The 17,108-nt window shown below is 35.1% G+C and overlaps 1 protein-coding gene across 2 annotated transcripts in view; it reads left to right on the forward strand.

The window, feature by feature from the left end:
* Positions 1 to 2,843: 2,843 nt before the first annotated feature.
* LOC308687539 (uncharacterized protein) overlaps positions 2,844 to 17,108 on the forward strand; it is a 35,882-nt gene continuing 21,617 nt past the window's right edge. The window contains exon 1 of one of the 2 annotated variants that reach the window (XM_081360137.1): positions 2,844 to 2,954. The gene's annotated coding sequence lies outside the window, so the exon portion shown is untranslated. The remainder of the gene's footprint in view (positions 2,955 to 17,108) is intronic. The other variant, XM_081360138.1, reaches the window with a different exon arrangement.

A 17,108-nucleotide genomic window follows, 5' to 3' on the forward strand; every position in this document is an offset into this window, starting at 1 on the left:
GGCGGCCATAATACACTTACCAATCGCGTTTCGGGAGTCGGGATAGACGGAATTGTCACTTGCATAATCGGGCCAGCATTGCATCATGAGTAACTAAAGTTTACCATTTGCACGTCTTTTTAAGTCTCACCAGTTTAAACATTCACGCGATTTTAAACTATTCGGTACTTGCGCGCTGTCTGAGAGGTAATTTTGTTCCTAAGAATTTACACAACTCAAGGAAGCTTGATTTCAATCTTTGAATTAAATTGAAAAAAAAAAGAAGCACAAATAAATAGGCCTACAATAGAATAAAGATACCAATAAAGAGAAATAAAGAGAAAGGTTTTTGCTTAGGTCTAAAACCAGTGTTGGGGAGTAGTTAACTACAAGTAGCGACGCTACTAACTTAACTACATTTTTCAGTAGCTTGGCAGTAGCTCAGTTGCTTTTTAAACAGTGTAGCTTTTCCAGTAGCTAACTACTTTTTGCAGCAAGTAGCAGTGTAGCGCGAGCAAAAGCTACATTGCGTTTTGTCGAGCCTGCGCGAATCAGCGCGATACAAGGATATTCTTCTTTTTGTTAGATTACAAACTAATTTTTTGCCATTACCGCCACCTGTTGTTTAATCACGCATCACCGAGATACTTCCGGGTGGCAGAACGCGAGCGGCTTCCACTGACTAAGTGTTTTCACACTTAGCTCCTAAACTCTGGAATGGCCTTCCTGATATTGTTCGAGGCTCAGACTCGCTGTCCCAGTTTAAAACTAGATTAAAGACGCATCTCTTTAGCCAAGCATTCACATAATACTTACCTTTTATACTACAGTTGAATCAGATTGAATGCATTAATATTGCGAACAGCAGCTACGCTAATGATTTCCCATATGCTTTTCTGTTGTTATCTCGGGACGCTAGTCCCGAGGTAAATACAGATCGTCAGCTCCAGTTTGTATCCAGCCTCTCATGGAAACTACAGATTCTCCAACACCCGTGCAGAGACGACTCGGCGCCTGTGAAGAGACGACTCGACGCTGGCGATATGTTTATGCCCTAAATCAATACATGATTAACTAACTGTATTTCTCTATGTACATTTCTGAAATGCACTTTCTGTGAAGCTGCTTTGAAACAATATGTATTGTGAAAAGCGCTATACAAATAAATTTGAATTGAATTGAATTGAATTGAACTAACTGAAGAGATCCAGCCGGCGACTGCACCAGTTTCCTACTTTTGTTGTTTTTTAACGGCTCTGAGTGGACGTAGTGCCGTCCAAACTAGGAAATCTTAACGCTCCCCCAAATTATATGATTCATCCAACGTTTACATTTCTGCTGCCAACCCTGCTTGCCCTTCAACTCTGCTTCGTGTATTCACAAAACGGTCCATCTACAAAATCACAGCAGAGCGTTTATCTCCGCCGGGGAAATTCGAGACTAATATTAGTAAACTTTTCTCTTTTAAAGATCAGACTCATTGCCAGTCACTGCCTGAAGTAAAAGAGGGCTGCCCAGTGCCCTCTCTCACGCACTGACCGTGAGACACAGGCTTCACACGCTCTCACGTCACACATCCATTTTCTCACGCAATTTACCGAAATGTATATTCCTCATACATAATATCGACCAATCAGTGTTTTTCAACCGCTCAAAGGTGAATATTACTGCTGGAGAACAATTATGTCACATAACATTTACCTCAGGAAAGCCATTTAATGACCATGATATGCTATATAGCACGTTATTTTGGCTGGAAAAAAAGAGCTAGAGAGAGAGTAGGCTAACGTTATTTTGCTAATTATGTGTAGGCCTACTATATTACATATTTATTATATTTTTTACATATATCATTAAACACATTTGTTATTATGATAAAAAAATGCATTATATTTAATTACATTTTTTTTATTACATTTTTGCTGTCGACGGTGGGTCTCCCTTCCAAGCAATTTACTAATTTTACTAATAAATGTACAATTTTGTTTTAAACACTAAATATTTTACTTAAAACATTCCTCAGACACTTATTCAGTTATTTATAATATACGTTGTTCAAAAAAAATCAAAAGTAGTTTCAATGTAGCTAGCTACTTTTTGATAGTAACTTGTAGTGTAGCTAACTACTTTTCCAAAAGAGCAGCTTGACTAGTTTAACTACTTTAACTTACAAGTAGCTTGTAGCTTGTCAAACTACAGTTTCAGAGTAGCTTCCCCAACACTGTCTAAAACTAGTATTCAGAAATACTACAGAGACTGAACAAAGTAATCAAATGTAAAATAACACTGGGTAGTATTTTAGTCCTGACTAAATTAAATACATAGGCTATTAATCCATCATCGTGTCACTGCAGCTGCCGTTAGAAAAAATGACGTTTGACAATTTCATCTGTCACACTTTATTAGTGTCTGTGTTATGTTGATAACTTGCAGATTTTAAATATTTTAATCAACATTTTTATAAATACATACCAAAATGTCCCCTGATCCTGAAATCATCATGATGGCAGCCTCCTTTTTTAGAAAAGTCTGGATTTAGGCTCATTTGTCTGCGGTGTTACTGTCTTTCCTAGTAACACCACAGACTCTATAGTAACTCCACTGACAATACAACCAGTCCAGAAATGTTGTATTTTTAATAAAACACATAGGACATCCATAGTCATCTCTCTTGTATGGCAAGAGTTCTGCTGCTGAAAGGCAGTGTTTCAGTGTCTGCTCATTTTAGAACGAACCAAAATTTGACTTCAAATATTGTTAACACCATAGACATTGTAAAGAAGGACTTGCTATTTATGTTCGGGGATCAGCCAATCAGCGCTATCGTTTTGGGGTCACCGAGAGGACATCTGTTTGCGCTGACTGATAGGTTTCGTTTTGAGTTAGTAGTGAGAGTGAGTGACCACGGGCAGCACATCGTAGATATTTCTGAAGTGCATAGTTGTCGTTATCTGTGCATGTGCGTTCAGAGACATGTGAGTAGCCTACCCTGGTCTTAATGTTTACATATGTGTATTTTGGTGCCTTAGGTTTTTAGCGCAATTTTCCACCGGACAAATTGCGATTGTTAACTCATGATTTCTGTTCTGTGCGTCTGTGCGCACCAATCTTGCACTTCTATCTACTCCTCAACCAGACCACCTAGAGACTTCGGGTTTTCGGCATTATGTTAAGGAAGGTCTAATCTCGGGAACGCACAAAAAAAATCCAGGAAAAGATTTACTATCTCTTAGTGTTGTGATCCCATGAGGTGAGAAAATTGCGCTAAAACACTCACCGAGTTTTTATTACTTGTTTATGAGTGTTGTCTATTCTGGGATACTCAGCTGAAATGCAGTATGTTAGCATAAAGTTCGCTAGCATTATGCTAATACCTAGACTTAGGTAAAGTTGGTTTTATATTCGCACATTCGCACTTTCACGTCTCAATAACAAGCGCAATAAAGCACATTTTTGCTAAATAAAAGCAGCTACATGATCTTTAGGACAAAGATAGTGAACTACAACACTCTCAATCAATCAAAACGGGCAAATATTGTTTTAATGGCATACAAAGTTGCGACTGTTCACTGAACATTCAATGTGTGTGGTAAAGAAGATTAGGGACCGTCTAAAAAGGTCTATTTTTTTCCATTGTGTGCAAACAGACAACTACATTTTTGCAAAGTACAGATGTACCAGCAAATCTCTCTCACATTATGTGTTCTAATGCTATTGATTGTACTTTAGCAACAATAAAAAATGCATTATAATGATTGTATTTAGGAAACCTGCCTCACTTTACATAATGTACATAAATATTTTTTGAATAAAATTACATTAATTCACCAAAGGGATTTTTTACTATCCGAAGGTTGTAGCATGTTCCTAGTTACCACACTGACTTACTACAGGTGAAATTTTGACAAAAAGTCCCTTACTGTACATACAGTTGACAAATATGTTTTTTTTTAATTACTGTAATTCACCCTAAGTATTTTTTCGTGTTCCAAAGGGTGTAGTGCTTTCCTAGTGACCAGACTGACTTACTACAGGTGAAATTTTGACAACAGTGTACAATTATCAAATATGTTTATGTAATGAGCATATTATTACATATGTTTATTACATGTTTATGAAATAAACTGTAAATCACCTATAGTGTTTTTTATATATATCCCAAAGGTTGTAGTACTTTCCTACAGACCAGACTGACTTACTACAGGTGAAATTTTGACTATAACTCCCTTACTGTACGTACAATTATCAAATAAGTTTATGAAAAAATTACTGTAATTCACCTAAAGTATTTGTTCATGTTCCAAAGGCTGTAGTGCTTTCCTAATGACCAGACTGACTTTCTACAGGTGAAATTTTGACAATACCTCCTTTACTGTACGTACAATAAACAAATAAGTTTAAGAAAAAATTACAGTAATTCACCTAAAGTATTTTTTCCTGTTCCAAAGGCTGTAGTGCTTTCCTAGTGACCACTCTGACTTACTACAGGTGGAATTTTGACAATATCTCCTTTACTGTACGTACAATAAACAAATAAGTTTAAGAAAAACTTACAGTAATTCCCCAAAAGTATTTTTTCATGTTCCAAAGGCTGTAGTGCTTTCCTAGTGATCAGACTGACTTACTACAGGTGGAATTTTGACAATACCTCTTTTACTGTACGTACAATAAACAAATACATTTAAGAAAAAATTACAGTAATTCCCCTCAAGTATTTTTTACTGTTCCAAAGGCTGTAGTGCTTTCCTAGTGATCAGACTGACTTACTACAGGTGGAATTTTGACAATACCTCCTTTACTGCACGTACAATAAACAAATACGTTAAAGAAAAAATTACAGTAATTCCCCTAAAGTATTTTTTCCTGTTCCAAAGGCTGTAGTGCTTTCCTAATGACCAGACTGACTTTCTACAGGTGAAATTTTGACAATACCTCCTTTACTGTACGTACAATAAACAAATAAGTTTAAGAAAAAATTACAGTAATTCACCTAAAGTATTTTTTCCTGTTCCAAAGGCTGTAGTGCTTTCCTAGTGACCACACTGACTTACTACAGGTGAAATTTTGACAATACCTCCTTTACTGTACGTACAATAAACAAATAAGTTTAAGAAAAACTTACAGTAATTCCCCTAAAGTATTTTTTCCTGTTCCAAAGGCTGTAGTGCTTTCCTAGTGATCAGACTGACATACTACAGGTGAAATTTTGACAATACCTCTTTTACTGTACGTACAATAAACAAATACATTTAAGAAAAAATTACAGTAATTCCCCTAAAGTATTTTTCCTGTTCCAAAGGCTGTAGTGCTTTCCTAGTGACCTGACTGACTTACTCCAGGTGAAATTTGGACAATAACTCCCTTACTGTACGTACAATAAACAAATACGTTTCCAAAAAAATGACTGTAATTCCCCTAAACTATTTTTTCCTGTTTCAAAGGCTGTAGTGCTTTTCTAGTGACCTGACTGACTTACTCCAGGTGAAATTTGGACAATAACTCCCTTACTGTACGTTCAATGAACTAATACGTTTCCAAAAAAAATACTGTAATTCCCCTAAACTATTTTTTCCTGTTTCAAAGGCTGTAGTGCTTTCCTAGTGACCTGACTGACTTACTCCAGGTGAAATTTGGACAATAACTCCCTTACTGTACGTACAATAAAATGATACGTTTCCAAAAAAATTACTGTAATTCCCCTAAACTATTTTTTCCTGTTTCAAAGGCTGTAGTGCTTTCCTAGTGACCACACTGACTTACTCCAGGTGAAATTTGGACAATAACTCCCTTACTGTACGTACAATAAACAAATAAGTCCAAGAAAAAAATACTGTAATTCCCCTAAAATATTTTTTCCTGTTTCAAAGGCTGTAGTGCTTTTCTAGTGACCTGACTGACTTACTCCAGGTGAAATTTGGACAATAACTCCCTTACTGTACGTACAATAAACAAATAAGTCCAAGAAAAAAATACTGTAATTCCCCTAAACTATTTTTTCCTGTTACAAAGGCTGTAGTGCTTTCCTAGTGACCTGACTGACTTACTCCAGGTGAAATTTGGACAATAACTCCCTTACTGTACGTACAATAAACAAATAAGTCCAAGAAAAAAATACTGTAATTCCCCTAAACTATTTTTTCCTGTTTCAAAGGCTGTAGTGCTTTCCTAGTGACCTGACTGACTTACTCCAGGTGAAATTTGGACAATAACTCCCTTACTGTACGTACAATAAACAAATAAGTCCAAGAAAAAAATACTGTAATTCCCCTAAACTATTTTTTCCTGTTTCAAAGGCTGTAGTGCTTTCCTACTGACCACACTGACTTACTCCAGGTGAAATTTGGACAATAACTCCCTTACTGTACGTACAATAAACGAATACGTTTCCAAAAAAATTACAGTAATTCCCCTAAAGTATTTTTTCATGTTCCAAAGGCCGTAGTGCTTTCCTTGTGACCAGACTGACTTACTCCAGGTGGAATTTTGACAAAACCTCCTTTACTGTACGTACAATAAACAAATAAGTTTAAGAAAAAATTACAGTAATTCCCCTAAAGGATTTTTTTCCTGTTCCAAAGGCTGTAGTGCTTCCCTAGTGATCAGACTGACTTACTACAGGTGGAATTTTGACAATACCTCCTTTACTGCACGTACAATAAACAAATACATATAAGAAAAAATTACAGTAATTCCCCTAAAGTATTTTTTCCTGTTCCAAAGGCTGTAGTGCTTTCCTAGTGACCACACTGACTTACTACAGGTGGACTTTTGACAATACCTCCTTTACTGTACGTACAATAAACAAATAAGTTCAAGAAAAAATTAAGGTAATTCAAGTAAAGTATTTTTTCCTATTCCAAAGGCTGTAGTGCTTTCCTAGTGACCACACTGACTTACTATAGGTGAAATTTTGACAATACCTCCCTTACTGTACGTTCAGTATACAAATATTAATTAAAAATAAATTACAGTAATTCACCTATAGTGTTTTTTAGATATTCCAAAGGTTGTAGTGCTTTCATAGTGATCAGACTGACTTACTACATACATGTTAAATACTGCCAATACCTTACTGTAAGTATAGTACAAACATATTATTATTAAAAAGTTACTGTAATTTCTCCTTTTTTCATGTTCCAAAGGTTATAGTATGTTCCCAGTGATCGCTCTACTCAATTAACTTTGATAAATGTATTAGGTAAAAGTATGTATTAGAACTGCTGTTCCTTGTACAACACAATTCTTTCATTGATTAAAAATAGCACATATTTTAGGTTAATAATATTTTCAATGTTATAAATAAGCAACGCCCTTATTGTAATTATTCAAGTTACGTTTTTGTTATGAAGTCCTGAAGAAGTGGATTCTGGAACACACTGCTGCTTCAATGTATATCTAATGAGTGATTATAATCAAGGTATCAATAGTTTTCCTTCTACATATCAAATGAGTTGAATGACTTCTCTAGGCTTATGAGATTTTACTTTGTTATATAAATTATCAGTGTGATTATCGAAAATGTTATTTCATGTATCATTTAAATATAAGTCTGTATTTGATATCTGAGGTGTAACGTAAGGGTCTGGCCCATGCCCGGAATGCAGTAACAGTGCTTGCTCATTTAGCCTGGCTTCCAGAGATGAAATATGGACTTCTTTAACAGGTGTCACTACATCCATCTGCTTTTCTAGGCTACCCTGATAGCAATGGTCTCAGGAGTCATTGAAACCTATAGTTGAGAGACCATTTCTTAGTTAAAGTCTTTACTTTACAGTTAGATTTAAAGTATCCTCTCCTTAAGATAAATAACATGTTATATTAATGTTTTGAGAAGACTCTCCTCCTCACCAAATCCAATCTTGAAGAAACTGTGTCTGTGTGTGTTAGTATTCTTGGTTACATGTTAAGGAACAAGTGGAAATATAGCTGCAAGCAGCGATACGGGGCCAAGCCCCTGAAGCAGAAGTAAGAGCAGTAATAGTAAAAACAGCAGAAATTGAAGAAAAAAGAGCTGGTTTAGAAGTATAGGTGAAAATGAACTCATAATGAACAGAAGTTCAGATGAGAATGAACATATAATGAAGAAGATATATATATATATATTAATCCAAAAGGAAGAAAGATTAGTACAACGTTGAATAATAAAGGAATCGACATGACACAACATTACACGCAATTTTTTTTTAAATCATCCCACGCTGGGCTCGAACCCATTATCTCTGGGTCAGATACCTGTCACTCATATCATTGCGCCACTGGGAAGTTGCGTTTTTGGCAAGATGAAGAAGGTCCAGTAGTTCAAGTGAGAAGCAATTCAAAATGAATAATTTTTATATAAATTCACTGCATGTTGTATTTATTGAGTTCGCTCACATATAGACACCATGTCTAGAACAGAAGCAACTTTTACACCACTTAAGGCCACAATACCTTTTGCGGTCTGGGAATGAGCCACACAGGATTCAAACCCACAACCGGAATGGTTCAGGGCTCGTGGCACGTGGTTTAGCAGCTTGCACCACTCAGATGACGCTGTCTTACCAAGCTGCCAAGGAGAGGCTTAAGTGTAAGAATGAGCACACAAAGGCATGTTAACCAGATTAGTTAAGTTAGCAAGTTAAGTTAGCTTAATGCTAATGTAGTTTATGGTTATCCTGATAGCTGAAGAGCCACATTAGAAAGAATGGCATCAGGTTAGCATGCTAACCAATTAGTATGCTAAGCTAACTACCATAAGGCAACAAATACAGGTCAAATTTGGAGAAATGTATATCAGGAACGATAGCAAAAATAAAAAATCTGTTCAGTCACTTCTGTGTGGCTTGTCACTTCTTGTGAATTTTTTGTAAAAATTGAACAAAATTTGAATGAGGAGTAGCACAAAAAAATTAACACTGTACTTTTCAAAATGGCCACTACTGTAATGGGCAGAGTCTTAATGTAAGATATTGATTGTGATCACCATAATGAGTGGAATCAGGTGTACTAAGTTTCATTTTACATCTATTTACATTCACATCTAGATCAAAGAGTTCAAAAGCTATAATCCTTTTAATGTTGATTTTTTTAACTGGTGGTGGCGCTATAGAGTTGGTCCTAGACTGGAGACTCAAACATTGGTCCAATTACTATTCATTACAATCAATACAAGTGTGGAAGGTCACAACATGCCTAAATTCAGGGTCCGAATGTCAGCCGCATAATTGATGGAGATATGCTTCAGTCTATCTATGTGTAGAAAATGTGTGATTATTTATTAGCCAATCAGAATCATTCAACCTGAAGCAATGACAAAGCTTAGACCTTGGTGAAGGGTATAATTGCTGTGATTTTTGTAAATGTAAGGGGAAGCGGCCTACTTTTGATCACTGGTTCTGATTCTTGACTTCTGCCTGATGAAACTGCAAACATTCTTCAGTAAAATTTCCTTTAATTTATTATAATTCTGACTCTTGTCTTAAATTGAGTGCACTTCTAACTCCTGGTCTTAATAAATCATATCTGGTCCTTGGGTCTTTAACTGTAAGTCCCAAAATACAGATATACATTGGTAATCCATATTGAAACAAGGACAATAAAGCAGAAGTTTCAGCAGATATTCTTTTGATGTTCCACTGTTTAAGGTACACAGTAAGCACAACCTTTGGGCAACTTTTTTCAGGTAGCTTGTCTGGTGATAGTCCAATGCAGCATACATTGGGTACCATCTTTGGCACTGTTCACGTTGGTAAACATGACAAGGATTAATTATGTAACAAACCACTAACAGTTATAGTTATGTGTTTTAACCAATTACATAATGCAATGAATAAATATTAAATAAAATGTTCAATTGCTTAAATATTAGTGTTTACCCAAAGTAGTCCTGACTGGAAACATTTGAAAAAATTGTATTCAAACACACACATTTGTTTTACTTAAACTTTTACGTCACTTCACTAAAAGAAAATATAGTAAAGTAAAAAGTACTTGACAAAACAATCAGTTAAAGGGTTTATGATAATATAAGAACAACTTAAACCAAGAGAGGATCAACAACAGCAAAATTTTAAAGAGGTGATATTGAAATTTTACTCTAACCACAAGGAATTAATTACAACTTTTATGTATAATCTCAGTGGAACAATTAGAAAGATAATAGAAATAAAACAGTGCACTGTACAGTATCTTGAATGCCTCCATGATCTTGCTGTTCGTTATCTGTCAGATTTGCTGCACCAATGCATACAGGTTCAGTCACTACTGTTAATATTAATGTAGCCCCTATTAATGTACTACAACCTTAAACAAACAAAAAACCCTTTAGTGAATTACAGTTATTATATATATTATTATGTAAAACAGTATTATTAGGTATTGTCAAAATTTCACCTGGAGTAAGTCAGTGTGGTCACTAGGAAAGCACTACAATCTTTGGAATATATATATATATATAAAACACTATAGGTGAATTACAGTTTATTACATAAGCATATGTAATAAACGCATGTAATAATGTTTATTACATAAAAATATTTGATAATTGTACAGTAAAGGAGGTATTGTCAAAATTTCACCTGTAGTAAGTCGGTGTGGTCACTAGGAAAGCACTACCCCCTTTGGAACACAAAAAATACTTAGGGTGAATTACAGTAATTAAAAAAAACATATTTGTCAACTGTATGTACAGTAAGGGACTTTTTGTCAAAATTTCACCTGTAGTAAGTCAGCCTGGTCTGTAGGAAAACACTAAAACCTTTGGAACAGGAAAAAATACTTTAGGGGAATTACTGTAATTTTTTCTTATATGTATTTGTTTATTGTACGTACAGTAAAGGAGGTATTGTCAAAATTCCACCTGTAGTAAGTCAGTCTGATCACTAGGAAAGCACTACAGCCTTTGGAACAGGAAAAAATACTTTAGGGGAATTACTGTAATTTTTTCTTATATGTATTTGTTTATTGTACGTACAGTAAAGGAGGTATTGTCACAATTCCACCTGTAGTAAGTCAGTCTGATCACTAGGAAAGCACTACAGCCTTTGGAACAGGAAAAAATACTTTAGGGGAATTACTGTAATTTTTTCTTAAACTTATTTGTTTATTGTACGTACAGTAAGGGAGTTATTGTCCAAATTTCACCTGGAGTAAGTCAGTCGGGTCACTAGGAAAGCACTACAGCCTTTGAAACCGGAAAAAATAGTTTAGGGGAATTACAGTAATTTTTTTGGAAACGTATTAGTTTTTTGTACGTACAGTAAGGGAGTTATTGTCCAAATTCTACCTGGAGTAAGTCAGTGTGGTCACTAGGAAAGCACTACAGCCTTTGAAACAGGAAAAAAATAGTTTAGGGTAATTACAGTAATTTTTTTGGAAACGTATTAGTTTTTTGTACGTACAGTAAGAGAGTTATTGTCCAAATTCCACCTGGAGTAAGTCAGTCTGATCACTAGGAAAGCACTACAGCCTTTGAAACAGGAAAAAATAGTTTAGGGGAATTACAGTAATTTTTTTGGAAACGTATTAGTTTTTTGTACGTACAGTAAGGGAGTTATTGTCCAAATTCCACCTGGAGTAAGTCAGTCTGATCACTAGGAAAGCACTACAGCCTTTGAAACAGGAAAAAATAGTTTAGGGGAATTACAGTAATTTTTTTGGAAACGTATTAGTTTTTTGTACGTACAGTAAGGGAGTTATTGTCCAAATTTCACCTGGAGTAAGTCAGTGTGGTCACTAGGAAAGCACTACAGCCTTTGAAACAGGAAAAAATAGTTTAGGGTAATTACAGTAATTTTTTTGGAAACGTATTAGTTTTTTGTACGTACAGTAAGGGAGTTATTGTCCAAATTCCACCTGGAGTAAGTCAGTCTGATCACTAGGAAAGCACTACAGCCTTTGAAACAGGAAAAAATAGTTTAGGGGAATTACAGTAATTTTTTTGGAAACGTATTAGTTTTTTGTACGTACAGTAAGGGAGTTATTGTCCAAATTCCACCTGGAGTAAGTCAGTCTGATCACTAGGAAAGCACTACAGCCTTTGAAACAGGAAAAAATAGTTTAGGGGAATTACAGTAATTTTTTTGGAAACGTATTAGTTTTTTGTACGTACAGTAAGGGAGTTATTGTCCAAATTTCACCTGGAGTAAGTCAGTCAGGTCACTAGGAAAGCACTACAGCCTTTGAAACAGGAAAAAATAGTTTAGGGGAATTACAGCATTTTTTTTGGAAACGTATTAGTTTTTTGTACGTACAGTAAGGGAGTTATTGTCCAAATTCCACCTAGAGTAAGTCAGTGTGGTCACTAGGAAAGCACTACAGCCTTTGAAACAGGAAAAAATAGTTTAGGGGAATTACAGTAATTTTTTTGGAAACGTATTCGTTTATTGTACGTACAGTAAGGGAGTTATTGTCCAAATTTCACCTGGAGTAAGTCAGTCAGGTCACAAGGAAAGCACTACAGCCTTTGAAACAGGAAAAAATAGTTTAGGGGAATTACAGTAATTTTTTTGGAAACGTATTCGTTTATTGTACGTACAGTAAGGGAGTTATTGTCAACATTCCACCTGTAGTAAGTCAGTCTGATCACTAGGAAAGTACTACAACCATTGAATATAAATATAAAAACACACTATAGGTGAATTACAGTTTATTACATAAACATATGTAATAAACACATGTAATGTTTATTACATAGATATATTTGATAATTGTACAGCAAGGGAGTTATTGTCCAAATTCCACCTGGAGTAAGTCAGTGTGGTCACTAGGAAAGCACTACAGCCTTTGGAACAGGAAAAAATGATTTGATTATTGTACTGTTTGGTGTGTGTGTGTGTGGGGGGGGGGGGGGTACAGTTGTAAGACCCAGGAACAGATATGATGAAAGAAGACCAGGAGTCGTGAAATTCAATCAAATAAGTAAAATTTTACTGAAGAATAGTTTGCAGTTAAATTGGTAGAGCCAGCGTCAAAGTCACGAGAAGGCCGCAAGCCAACTCTACCTTACAAACAAATCTCACACAATTATACCTTTTTCAAGGTCATGCATTACATAATCGTTTACTTCTGATTGGTTAAGAGAACATAAAGTCTAAACAATAATACATTTTTGATAGATAAGTTGGTATATCGCCATTAATCAGAATATTTGTCGTCCATTTCCGAGATTTAAGTCCGTGGTGACCTTCTTCCAGGGTCCAAGAATGTTGTATATCACAAAGTTCTGAACCTGCAAAGAATAAAAAATGCACACACACACACACACACACACACACACACACACACACACACACACACACACACACACACACACACACACACACACACACACAACACTGCCTAACAAACAACAGTTCTCTTTGAGGCTGAAGAAGGCCTGAGCTCATTATCAGAAGAGCAGTCCACCTAAACAGGCTGATAAAACATTTCACTCCAGGAAAGCAGGAACGATAATATGCCTCTTTACTCCACTCCCTAAAGAAATACACATGAGATGTTCACTTGATGAAAATAAGGTGAAATTATGTATAAATTGACCCTCAAACTTATACAAGTCAACTAAGACAGATATATAGATGAAGATATGTGGATATTGTTGTGAAATATGCAATTATTCTATTGTAATCATGGCTTGTTGTATATGAAGTATTTATGGGTTATAGTAAACCACAATTGTAACTAATAAAAAAGTGGTTTTATAATGAAAGTTACCATAAGTAGTTGTTAAACAATTTATTAAGAAAGTGTTTACTGCACTGTAAAAAAAGAAAAGTTGACTTAACTTAAAATTATAAGGCAACTTACTGCAGATTTTTTGAGTTGACTCAACTAAAACATCTCTATAGTTGAGTTGACTCGATTATAACATCTCCAGTTGAGTAAACTCTATTAGTTGAGTCAACTCAAAAAATCTGTGCATCAAGTTGCCTTACAATTTTAAGTTTAGTCAACTTTTCTTTTACAGTGTGTAAAACACTTGTATTAATAATCATTGTAACCATATATTGAGAAAATAGTTTATTAAGAAAAACACCTGAACTTGTTTTATAAAGATTTTATTATGAAGCTGATTTATTAAGGAAAACACTGTAACTTGTTTCATAAATATTTTTATTATGAAAATGTTTTTTAAAGAAAAGCATACCACACTGAAGGTTGTAAGCATTTAGCAGATGATGGTGGCAGAGTAGAGAGGAATTGAAAATGTATTAGAAAGAGCTTTGCAAAAGAAAGGAGAAAAATGCCATCATTATCGTCTATGTGTTGCAGACTAGATACAGAAGATACAGCCATGATGGAAAGGTCCAGAAAAAGAGGACAAAGAGACGAAGAGTTTTATATGTGAAAGTCCTAAGGGGTCTTCCAGAAATAATGACAGTTCAAGAATTTGTGTTTGACCAATGGGCTGTAATACACTGAATGTATGCAGATGGAGTTTCCAGGAGTCCCAAGACAATTATCATCAAAAGGCCCCTTGCATGTGAACACAACCCAAGGGCACACACTGGAATGCACCTAAAAGAAAATAAATACAGAAATGATTAGGATACTACTTGATTGTTGAATTTTTAATAAGAATAAAGTAATCATTCAAAAGGATATATATAATTTAATTGAAGAAACAGGGGATTCTGACCCCAACCTTTCAGTACGTACAGTAAGGGAGGTATTGTCAAAATTTCATCTGTAGTAAGTCAGTGTGGGATAGTGTAAGTCAATAAGAAAGCACTACAGGCTTTGGAACAGGAAAAATACTTTTGGGGAATTACTGTAATTTTTTTAAAATTAATATTTGTATACTGAACGTACAGTAAGGGAGATACTGTGAAAATTCCACCTGTATTAAGTCAGTCTGGTCAGTAGGAACATACTACAACCTTTGGAACATGAAAAAATCTCTTTGGTGAATAATTGTAACTTTTACATAAAACATTTTTGCGTACTGTATGTACAATAGCCTACACAAAAGTACACTAAAGCAGTCTAGGTGAATACACAGTAAATATCAAACCTGAAACTATATATTTTTTTTTTTAAACTTGACTATGTTCACACTTGATCTTACATGATCAAGTCTGCAACTTGGGTATTGCTTTTTATATTTGCTTCATATATTTGCGGTGTTCTGCGTTCAATATCTTGTGAGCTGAATAGTGTTACTTCACAAATAACATTGTTTTAATATTTAAATCTTCTTCTTAAAATGAGCTTTCCTTCGGGTTTGCACTTTGCAGATGGTCCCTTCTTAGCAGCCTGCGCATAGAGATCAATGTATTTTGTCCAGTGAGAAGGAAAGATCGTTTTGAGGAAAATTATGTTGTAGCTTCTGATGTTTAATCTGTAGTTATATGTGATAGGTGTTTTGTGTAGCAACGACGTTTAGTTCACGAGTTATTGAACGCGGAAGTCCGCGAATGTGCGAATATGCGAATATAAAACCAACTTTACCTAAGTAATACCTAGTATAGTGTTACACTACTAGTGTGTTTATGTGTGGACTCACCTGACATTGTATAGTTATTAGCTAATGTGTGCTATCTGGTATATTATTTGGTTATTTGATATAGCAGCTAAAGTTACTTGAAGGGAAAGTTGTAGTAATTAGGCTACCATTTATTAGCTTTACTTATTGCATCATACTATATAGCCTACTCACGAAGACAGTCATCTGCTGGCTGTCAATAAATCAATTGAAGAGCATTAGAGTATTCGATTGCACTCTTACCGATGCACCAGTGGTCACATACTCAACTAGCTGTTACAGTCTATCAAGTCACCATTACAGACATAAGTGGTTGTTTCACCAGTGTTTGATTTAAAATGGTTTAAAAATCTAAATGTTATTAAGCTGCAATTTTAATAGATATATAATATTGAACTAATTTTAAATGCATAGAAATGCTTTATTAGAGGAAAAGATACTGCTAAATGTTTTACATTGAGCCTATGATGAGCCACGTGAGACATTAAATCAATACTAATAAATATGAATAGTGTTTTACTCTTGGAACTATAGTGCTTTGTGGTGATCTTTATCTGATCATTTTCAGTTTCTGCGCATATAAAATGTTATTATTTTAATTGAGAAAACCACTTTTATGATCCCAGACTAAGGTTAGCCTACAATTTAAATTTCTGAATTGTTTTGAAATAAAGTTTTTAAAGAGTAATATAAAATGATGTGTTTATTTCAAAGTGAATTTTTTTTTTTTTTTTCAGATTACATGATTTGTCAGTGTATTTTACAGTTCTTTAAAGTAGGTAATGCAGAATAGGTGTTCATATTTCACTCTCTTAGTGTTCATGTTGTAACTCTGTGTCGGTGTTGCGAGAGGCAACACTCTTGAAAGTGTCGAACTAACACTTTGAGGGTTGTTCCCATATTTACACTTTTAAAGTGTTGAAATTACTGTAAAACTTCAAATAATAGCTGAGTCCCAAATAGACGCCTGTCTCTTTTACACGCCTGGTGTGGCTACAGGTTTGGATAAATAAAGGCCGGTCTCAAATAGAGGCCTGGTCTGTTTTTTAGTTTCGGGTTGTATTTAATCTTCTAAAACCCGTCAGATCGTCTGTTTAAGCCGGTTCTATGGAGCAGATTGCGCATCTGGGCGGAGCTGTTTAGCACAAGCAAGGCAGGAGAGAGTTAGCGCCGCGCCGCGTCTATGACAACTCGAGGTATTGCACACCGGACGCGCATTTTGTCAGTTAATGGCCAGCAATATTGTTATGTTTAAGGATATTATGGAATTAAGATCATGTCTGTACTATGTTATGATTGTACTGTACAATTAAATACTATCGTTTCTTAGTCTGCAGTCTGAACGCTTTACCTCAGAGCGTCTGTTAAGTGAATGAATTGAGAATATCAACTGAAAATCTGATAACATCAGCAATTTTCATTCAACCAGCTGATTTCTGTAATGAATGTAAAACTAAATGTATATTGCAGCACAGGGGGAAGTCTCAACACTAAATTAAAGGCCTGTCTCATATAGACGCCGGTCTCAAATACAAGCCGGTGCAGTTCGGCGATTTGGGAAAATAAAAGCCCGGTCTATTATTTGAAGTTTTACGGTAAGTACATTGGTGTTGATTTCCGGATTTCAAATTTACCGTGTAGTGATTAATGTAATTATTATAAGATCAAA

This window comes from Scardinius erythrophthalmus, assembly GCF_964197995.2.
Source record: "Scardinius erythrophthalmus genome assembly, chromosome: 1".
Taxonomy (NCBI): Eukaryota; Metazoa; Chordata; class Actinopteri; order Cypriniformes; family Leuciscidae; genus Scardinius; species Scardinius erythrophthalmus.